Here is a 9,959-nt window from a genome sequence, read left to right as displayed (position 1 = left end):
GACAAGAGTACCGCAATTGCACGCCCATGCTGACCATGGCCTCCTTATAAGCCCGAGAGCTAAAAGCAGGACCATTGTCCGAATGCAGAATGCCAATTGCGTATGTGCCGATAAAGACCCGCAAATCTTTTATAACAGTTCTGGCGTCAGCCGTTCGCTGGGGCCACATCCATATGAATCTCGTGCATGAGTCCACTGCGACCAAGATATATTTATAGTTACCATCCCTTTGTAAGGGACCGCAGTGGTCTAGATAAACACAGGCTAATGGTTTATCCCAGATTAGAAGGGGCGTCTGTGCTGGACGTCTCACAGTTGATACTTTCATTTTTTGACATATTTCACATGCTAGAACATAGTTCCTTGTTTGTCTTCTCATTTGTGGCCACCAGTATCTCTGTTTTAATAATGATACTGTGGCTGAGACGCCAGCATGGGTAGAAGCAAGCCCTTCGTGTGCCGCTATTATTAGTCCTAACCTATGTTCCATGTTTGGAATTGCCCTATCCCCCACTCCAGGGATTTGAGCAAAAGGAACATTGTTTGCATCAGTTATGTATGAGTACTTTACTGGAAAGCCTTTAGGGAGCGGTTCTATCGAATCCTTTTCTGAAGCGCTGACAGCTTGTAATATTTCACTGTCTATTTTTGTTTTTGACCTGGTGACGGCAGCTACGGAAGCTGTTTGCACAGCTGCCTTCGCGGCCTCATCAGCCAATGAATTCCCTGCAACGTGAACGCCATCACGTTGATGACTCAGTGTATGTATCACGTGAGTCTTTGGTAGTTCTTTTTGTAAAAGAGCTACTTGTTCCCAGAGCATTTTGTGCTTGATTGTGCCACCTTTCGCATCCTTGAAACCATTTTGAAGCCAGATCTGCAAGTATTCATTGTAAGATTGAACGCAATAATACGAATCGCACACTATGAGTGTGGGGAATTCTCGATCCGTATTTTCAAGCGCCATCTTGAATGCTAGTAGTTCAGCTCGCTGAGCTGTACAATCTCCTAGAGATTGTGTTTTAGTTAGGGTTGGTTTAAATTTCCCTTCGTGCCAACGACCTTTAACAATCGCGCACGCAGCACTGTAAGCTTGTTTACCCCCTACTGCGGGTTGTGCTGATCCGTCTGTATATATTATACAGCCGTATTGGTCTAGAGGCAGAATTTCGGTTGGCAGAGGACATTCGAATTCATATTGTAGAAATTCTTGTGTTTTTAAGTAAGGATCAAATTCGTACACCACGTCTGTTGCAGCAAGAGAGTTAGCCCATTGTATCCATCTCGGATGGAGTGCTTTCGCATTTGGAATGCTTGCCTTTGTTACCGCCTCTAAGGCTGGTATTGGTGTCACGATTATTATTCGTTTACCTTGTGCCAGGGCTCGTTCTTTTGCTATAGCTGTCTGTGTTGCTGTAAGAATTTTTTCCGTTGGGCTAAATTTCATTTCAGCCTTAGTGTACAAGTGTGATTTGAATGCAATTGGTACCTTTTCTCCCTCATTAGAGGTCAGGTATGTGAATCCGCATCTCCCTGGGATGACTCGGATCACAAGGTTGCGTGTATTATCACGGGTTTCTAATTTTGTTTTAATTAGCATGTCTGTTTGTAAGGATCTCAAAATTTCTGTGTGTGTTTGAGTCCAACTGGATCTTTTAAAGTCTGGTTTAATTAGATCGTAAAGGGGTTTGACCCTTTCTGCGTAATTTGCAATGTAAGTTCTTCCGAAATTTAGGAAGCCTAGAATTGACTGTAGGTTTTTTAGTGTTTTAGGAGCTTGGATTACGGCACATTTCTCTAGGAAATTGTCTGCCAGGCTTTTGCCTTCACTTGATAACTCATATCCTAAGAATAGGACTGTCAGATGGGCAATTCTGGATTTTTTGAAGTTGAATTTGTAACCCTATGCAGCGAAACCAAGTATTATGGTGTTCACTCTTTTCAAGTGAGTTTCCAAGTCATCATCTGTTAAGTAAATGTCATCGACATAAGATAATGCTTCATCATCATATTGTTGTAGTAATTCTGTTACTCTCGCTGAGAATACCCCCGGGCTATTCTTGTACCCCTGGGCTAACCGACAGAATTGTTTTTGAGTGCCATTTACTGAGAAAGCTGTTAAATATCTGCTCTCTGGTGCTATGTTTTGACAAAAGAATCCGTTGGAGATGTCCAAGGTAGTTTTGTATTTTTTGCGCACTATGTTATTCATTAGTGCAGCACTGTGTGAGTTTTGCACTGCAAAAGTTTTGCAACATGTGTTAAGGTGTCGGTAATCCAAAACTAGACGGTATGAATTGTCTGGTTTGGAGACCGGAAACAAAGGATTGTTCATTTGTGAGGTGCAAGTTTCAATCACCCCCTGGTATTCTAGCTGATCTAGTATTTCATTTACTTGTTTTTTAGCTTCTTGCTTAATTGGGTACTGCCTTTGTGCAGTTGGTTGTGATTTTAACTGGATTTTGTGAGGAGGAGAATCCTCATCCCATCCTACATGATTTTTATATAAAGCAGGTGCTAAGGCCACTGCCCACTTTCTAGCAAGTGTGTATTTTTTATGAATCGGGATTTGATTCGAGAAGGCAGGCATAATTACTTCTTCGCCATGAGGGCACTCCCTGACAAACTCTGGTGGCCAGTCTTTTTCAGCTAGAAGTATGTCATAACCCTTTGAGAGGTTATCCCAAAATAGTCCCCTTATTTTCCTAGTCTTATCTCCCTCTATACGTAATGTTATCTCGTATATTTTGTGGGGCTTGCTAACTCTGGTATCTGCAGTTTCCACTTGAAGGTATTCATTCGTGTCCACTGTCTCCAGATGATTCATAAGGACTTTGCGAACTATGCTCACCTCTGCTGCGCTGTCTAGCATTGTCTGAGCCCACTCTCCGTTTTTCAATTGTGTCCTCAGTATTCTCTGCATTGTTAACTACCTTGATACTGGCTACCTTCTTTTTTGGAAATTGTGATTTCTTTTTCAGTTGAGCAGGTTCCTTGTCTTTGGACTTGGCGTACTCTTCTGATCGTCCTCTTCTTTCCGATTTCTGCGAGGAATTCTGAAAAGATTGAGAGGGACGTGTATCAATGTCTTGATATCTATCAGGTTTTTTAATATTATCCCTATTTCTAAGGTTATATCTATTCCCAGAGGGTTCACTCTGAGGTTACCTTTGTCTCGGGTTTGGAGATTTCTCTCTTCGCCTAGGAGACCTTCCTCTGGACTGGAATTTCTTTTCTTTAGGATTGGATTGTTTGTTCCCATCCCAGTTCTTTTTTGGTGAATTATTATTATTATTAAAAAACATTTTTTCTGGACTTGTAGTCAGTTGCGGTTTTACTGGTATTCCACCTAGACTATCTCTGCCTAGTTCTTCATAGGATTTTTCTATGATTCTGGCAATTTCAGCTGGTTGGTCTGCTATATCTGTCTCTTTTAACCTCTGGCGGATCGCCACGTTTGCTGCTTCACCCTTTATGTTGGCTAGTAATATAGCCGAGACCTGCTTGAAGTCTTTTAGTAATTTCATACCAAGAGTTAAAGCAGGTTCTGGACCGTATTCATCTTGAATTTGTTTTAGCACATCTGGTATTACCGAAATGGATGGAACACCGTGCGTTTTTGTGTAGATGGAAGCAAAGACTGTACCCCAAGTATCACAGTCCTCAATGTGTGGTGCGATTCCCATTGGGAGACATATAGTCAGAATCCTGTGTTTTTCCAGTGGGGTGGTGTCAGGAAACACCGCCTCTATTTGGGTAATTTTCTGTGCCAACCAGAATGGTATCTGTTCCCGTTTAGCTGGAACTTTACCTAGGCAGGATTGGATGTTCTGTGGTGTAATTTTATTTGTGTTCCCCTGGTGAGGGGTCAGCTGTGGAAGTTTAATCGCTGGCTGAATTGTTGAAGTCCGCATTACATACTGAACTAATTGTCTGTGAATTTTTAGTAGTTGTTTTAGCTGTATTAACAGCTCTGCTGCAGGCATTCTTTCGATGTCTGGATATGGTGTGTAACCGGCTAAGACCGGCCACGTTGCTCCTGGTCTTCCTAAAGGACCGAGCCTTGTAATGTGATTATTATGTTTTAGGGCGCCATCAAATAAGAGCAAATGCTCTTGGAATTTGAGTGGTACTTCCACCTCCTCGAAAGGAGTGTACTCATTAGGAGGTTCCTCTACTTTGTAATAGTGGAAGTACTTTGTTATAGTATTAGCTGCTGGAAAATGTATCCATGTATAGTATACCTCTGTCTGCCGATATTCGTGTGCCTCGATTACGAATATGACTGTGCCACCTCTAGGTGTCAGTCCATTTTCTATAAGTTTTAAGGTTATAGATCTCCTTTTGGCGACCGGAATGAGTATTATATCCACGTCTGCTGCTTGCATGGTAGCATCAGCATCTGCTATTTCAGTAGCTAATCTAGTAACCTCTCGTTCTTCATCGCTGTCCATTTTGCTGATAGGATGGTATTATGTTTATTTGCAGATCAGGTTTCTTTATGGAAACAGAGATTAGATGCACAATATTCTGGAACTGTTTTATCCTTCAACGTTGACTAGACCAAGAACCATTCATAGGAGTTCCCTCCTGCGAGGTTTTGGAGGATATAATAACCTTTCACCCACTCCAGACGTCTTTGGAGTATTTGGGAAAAGGGGTCTGAGTGAGAAAGCACGACTGAGTTACTCTAAATGTCTTACGTTAGTTTTATCGCCCTTTCCAAACGCGTTGGGCGCCATGTAGTGTAGCTCCTATTTTCCCAATAGGCTCTGCGCATTGGAATAGTACCTACAGCAGTAAAGGCCTAGGCCAGACGTTAACTAGGTCTACTACTGTCGATACTAGACTTAATTTTTGGGTTTGCCAGCTAAGCTCAGAGTTCGCTAGAAACTTTCTCGAATGTTCAAGGAAGGATTAACTCCCCTGATTAGACAAGAAGGGATTTAGTTTCTGACAACCATAGAACATGACAACTTTGCTCTCCCCTAATCAAGAGTCAATCTCAAGAGTCGTGTGAGCACAAGGCAATTATTTTACTCAGTCAGTACGTGCATTCTTAGTCTCATCAGATTGTAGAGAAAAGGAGGAGACGGGCGTGTTCAATAAAAGATGTTATTAATTGATCAGTCTCTTTTCTCGTACAAGAGAATTGGATCGATATTATTGCAATACTTATAGTTAAGTAAAGTGCATACATTAAAAGCAATAGTATAAAATAATACTGTAAAAACATTGATATGGTTTCTGAGCCATATGATGTTTAAAATGATTAAAATATATTTACATACACATATACATTTGACTAAACGTACTCAACTGGTGTTTCTAAATACGCCTACCCCGTGTACCTGACCTAAGTCTAATACGTGGGCGGGAATAGAAAGTTACAGTTTAAGTTAAGTTTGTTTTTGCCAAGTGAATAACTAAAGAATTCTCTAGGAGGGGTTATTCAGTTCTGTACCTGGAATTTAGGATGAATGAGGAATGGTATCTCTTTCTCTGCTCTTGATATTCCAGGCTGCCTGCGAGGGCTGCCCGGAAGCGCCGGTGCTGGGTCTCTCGGCTTGAGATAGCAGCGCGTCTCTCAGCGCGTCAGGAAGGCGGGGCTGTTGCCTGCGGGGTCTGCTTCTGCTCTCTGCTTCGGCAAGTATGGCCGCTCCGTCTTGTCACCACGCGTGTGTTTGCATAGGGCAAGGTCGGCAATATTTATACCTTAAAGGTGCCGGGATTGACGTAAGGATGGACATAGGTACGTCAATAAAGATGTCATACGACTTGCTCGTTAGCACATTCTTTACTAAAGTTCTCTGTGAAATCAAAACAATGGCCGCACGGATTATCCAGGTTGTCATAGGTTTGATTTGTTATGAGAACGTCGTATGCCTTATCAGGGGCTGGAGGAATGTCGCTTGTCTAATTAGATCTCAAGCGTTATGACCTAATCAGATAACACGTTCCTGTGCCGTAGTGTGACTGCGTCAGATAACGGTATCTGCATCATGGGGGCTTTCTTGCCTCATGGGCTGACTGTTAGTTAACTAGCTAGGTAGGTTAACCAGAATATGGTCAGGAATAGGGGGATCGATTCAGAACCTATAGAAATACACGACACCTCAGTGCTATCATCACTAACATGCCACCCCTGAGACCCTTGTTTAGAATGCTGGATGAGAGTTGGGCTGTCACTAACCTATTGGCATTTCCCCACACAGTAATAATATCCCTGTGGCACGATTGGTCCTGCGGCCCGGAGCCAAGTGTCCAAATCTGACATTTGTACAAAAGATGCAAAAGCAAAGAAAGTACATACCAATATGGATATTACATTCAAAGCAAGGAACATATTAACCTATACACATACATTGTACTGCATCATTAGTAAGGCCAGTTACAAAGCTCAGGACATAAATACACATTTTATAACATAGCCTCTGTATCAGTTTCAATAGTGCAAAAACATTAATGCTATCGGCCAGTCCAAAGTTCAAGTCTGCACATGTGTACATGAAAATTTGCACAACACACATGCAACATAGTCCACTGTCATGAAATCACCCCAGGATAGGGGCATCAAATGGGCAGTCCAGGCACCACTCAGGGAGGAATGAAGTGTGAAGGGGCACTTTGCTTCAAAATTGGGTGGAAGTTGAACTGGGAGGGGGATTACTGTCTGGGCTAATCGGAGGACTGGACCTGGGAGGGAGCTAACTAGCTGAGGTAGAGGGATCTGTGGATGTGAAGGTTTGAGGGTTGGTTGGACCAGGTGAAGTCGTGTTACGGGGAGGCAGAGACATACTGTGTTAAGGCTAAGTGGCTGATGGTGCATGAGGAGGGCTGTGTCTCAATTGTTGAGTACCAATATCCCCCAAGTGTCTTGCCACAAGTGAGAAGTGAGTTATCCCTAACAGCCTCCGTCTTCCCCAAAAGTGTAGCAAGTGGTGGTGTTGGATCTTCCCAGGGGAATTTGCCAGACCTGGTGGTATGTTGGGGTGGGGGTGACCTTTTCCCCTGCCTCCCCTTTTGTGGAGGTATACTCCCCACTTTGCTCTCTGGTCCACGCTTCACAGGGGTTTGGATGGGAGTGGATTAGGCAAACTAACCCTCTGAAGGGGTTTGGGGCAGTTGTGGCAGGCACCAGGTCCTTGGCAAACAGAGCAAGTGTCTGTGTGGCTTTGGGATCAGGTGTGAGAATGGGAGTGTACTTGGAGGGCAAGGATTAGGAGGTATGCAATGTGGATGCATGTTTTTTTCTTTATATCTCTAAGTGTCCTGTGAATGACATGTTGTGGTGCGGTCATGTGTTCTCTTTGTATGCAGTGGTGATGGTGTATGATGTCTTGTTTTCCTGGAAAGCTGTTGTTGTGTGCTTTGTGTGGATGACTGGGTGTTTGAGGGCTCTGGTGTGTGTGTACTCTGGTCAGGTGGGGACACTGGCAGGGTGGTAGATGAAGGGACAGGAGCTGGACTGGGAGCTTGCGACTGCTGAATAGCTGCTGTCACTGTGGACTACAAAGATTGTACAGTTCTGTGTAGGCCACCCATGTCCAAATGAATGCCCTCCATAAACGCAACAACTTGTAACAACTTGTTGATATGATCCGCGAGGACATTCGGGAGTACAGTCTGACCCACGCACAGCTGCCACAAAATGTCCATGGCTGTAGTGAAGATACGGTTCAGCCCACAGACATTGACATGTTAGCATAAGTGAGTTAGTTGCTCAAACGCCATTTTGCTTCTTTTGCACACAACACAATATGTCTCACTTTTTATAAAGACAAACTGCTTGCTTTGCTTCACATGAGAGCGGTCTGTTTTTCACATCTGTAGACTCACACATTTAAGACTTCAAGTCTTCACAAAGTGTTAAAGCTTAAACAATCTAGGCTAAGGGGGCATGGCTAGCGCTCGAGGATGATGGCGGCTCTCCCGTGACTTGCCTCGGGAAGCGAGGCAGTCTGAGGGATTCCCTGCGCTGCCTGGACCATAAATCGCCTTTAAAATGAAGGATTAAACACTGGATTATTGGCGCTACGAGGTGACAGGTCTTTCAACTCTGCTCCGACGTGAATAATATGTTTATTTTTCACTGAGCCTACAGCTGCTGTTCCGGCAATAGCCACGGTTACCTCAGCGCTTTTCGCACGCTGAGTGAAGTAACAGGCTTTCACTACGCAGCACGTCTTTGCATTCATGTATGCATTCCTTCAATGGCTATGTGGAAAATATAATGCCGAATGCTGTCTTCTCACTTACTGAAGTGAGTTATGGCCGTGTTTTAATACCTAGCACTCCCTTTCTGTTCTTCATTATGCCGGAGCACTGAGAGAACCGGTTTTCATAGTGCAGTGCGTCTTCGCCTTTATGTCTGCATTCTCTCACTGGCTAAGTGAAGATTTACTGCCGTAGGATGTCATTTGAAGAATAATTAAGGAAGCGAGTCATGGACGTGTTCTAATACGTACCATTGTGCAACATTCCGTCCAGCACCATGTTTGTTTAGGTGTTCTAATACGTAGCGCTCCCTCTCTGCTCTTCATCAGCTGTGAACACGCTCAAATAAAAGCAGTTAATTTGAAGCTGTCAGCTCGAGGGAATTTACTTTTATAAAGTGTTGATATTTCTTCAAATCATGCAATGAAGCATTGATGTCAGGGAACTAACAGAGTAAAGGTCGCAACTAAGAACTAAGGCATGAAGGGCATTTTGACTTTATTTTGACTCAACACCAGCTTGCTTGCTGAGGAGGACAATATTTTCAGTGGATATGTCCTCTTAAAGGGACAGGTATTTACTCATTTGCTGTCTTCAGCTTACTGAAAGGAAATTATTTTCGTTGTTCGCTGAGTTTATTCAGAAGGAGAAATGTTTCATTCATTTACTGATCCTGGCTCACAGATTATAGATGCTTCACACCAGTAGTCATGTAGGAAAATGTTTTTGTTCATTACTTCCATGCGCTTGTAATAGCAAGCTTTGGGTGGGCATCTTTGAAACCTTATTTCTGTATTGCTAAAGAATGTGTGTGGGCAGGTATTCACATTTCTCAAACGTGTTTCTCTCAGAACCTACGATATAATATGAGTGCACCATGAGCTTCTTTATTTAAAGTAGCTCTTTTGGATATCTTATTAAGTTAAGAATATGATATGACTTACTTAGACACTCATATGTTCATGTAATGTATTGTGGTGACTTACATTTCATACATGTATTCTCTTCTTGACTATTGATAATTGTAAGTTTTGACATTCTGTCATATGCCAAAGGAACGCAAGGTCTGCTGTAATGTACCTTGCCCACTATTATTAGGTGAAATTGTGAACTTACGTTATACCTTGCAACTCTATATAATGTTTCCTGTATAGGATTTAACTCTCCCCATTGCATGGGTAGGTCAAAAAGAGTATCTTCATTACAAATATCTTCACATAAGCCACGTATGAACTACATTAAAATTGAGGATTACCAAATATCAGCACCTAAAACAACTGATTCTTTAACTGGGACTAGTGGCACCCATTCTCTCACTAAGGTAACAACTAAACACCTTAAGCAAAATCCACCTTCTCCACCAAAGCTTGGAAGAAAATTGGAAGAAAGAGTTACCAAGGTTGAACATAATGTTGAAACTCTCAGTGCCTGTTGCAACAAAGTAGACTTCTTCCATTCCCAAATTACATCCTTGCAAAAACAGGTTGAGTACATTGAAAGTAGAAACAGAGGCAACAACCTTCGCATCTATGGTCTATCCGAAGGCACGGAAGGATCGGATGCCATCTCCTTCTTTCAAAAATGTCTACCATCAGTACTAAATCTGCCAGAGGGCACTACTCGTACTATATAATTCACTCATAGACTAGGCCCACGGTATTCATCGCCCTCAAGTTCGAAGAGACCAAGAGGAGTTATATTGTATTTCCTTGAGTATACGGACCTTCTCAAAGTGCTTTCTG

General features: G+C 42.8%; 1 long non-coding RNA gene across 1 annotated transcript in view; it reads left to right on the top strand.

The window, feature by feature from the left end:
- The first annotated feature begins 8,610 nt into the window (after positions 1 to 8,610).
- Positions 8,611 to 9,959, top strand: part of LOC144822038 (uncharacterized) — a 153,844-nt gene continuing 152,495 nt past the window's right edge. Inside the window, exon 1 of the long non-coding RNA XR_013608532.1 lies at positions 8,611 to 8,790. This is a non-coding gene — a long non-coding RNA (uncharacterized LOC144822038). The remainder of the gene's footprint in view (positions 8,791 to 9,959) is intronic.

The sequence above is a fragment of the Lissotriton helveticus genome, chromosome 3_1 (genome assembly GCF_964261635.1).
Source record: "Lissotriton helveticus chromosome 3_1, aLisHel1.1, whole genome shotgun sequence".
In the NCBI taxonomy this organism is placed as follows: domain Eukaryota; kingdom Metazoa; phylum Chordata; class Amphibia; order Caudata; family Salamandridae; genus Lissotriton; species Lissotriton helveticus.
Note: the sequence above shows the minus strand (reverse complement) of the source record. Positions and strands in the feature narration are given on the sequence as shown.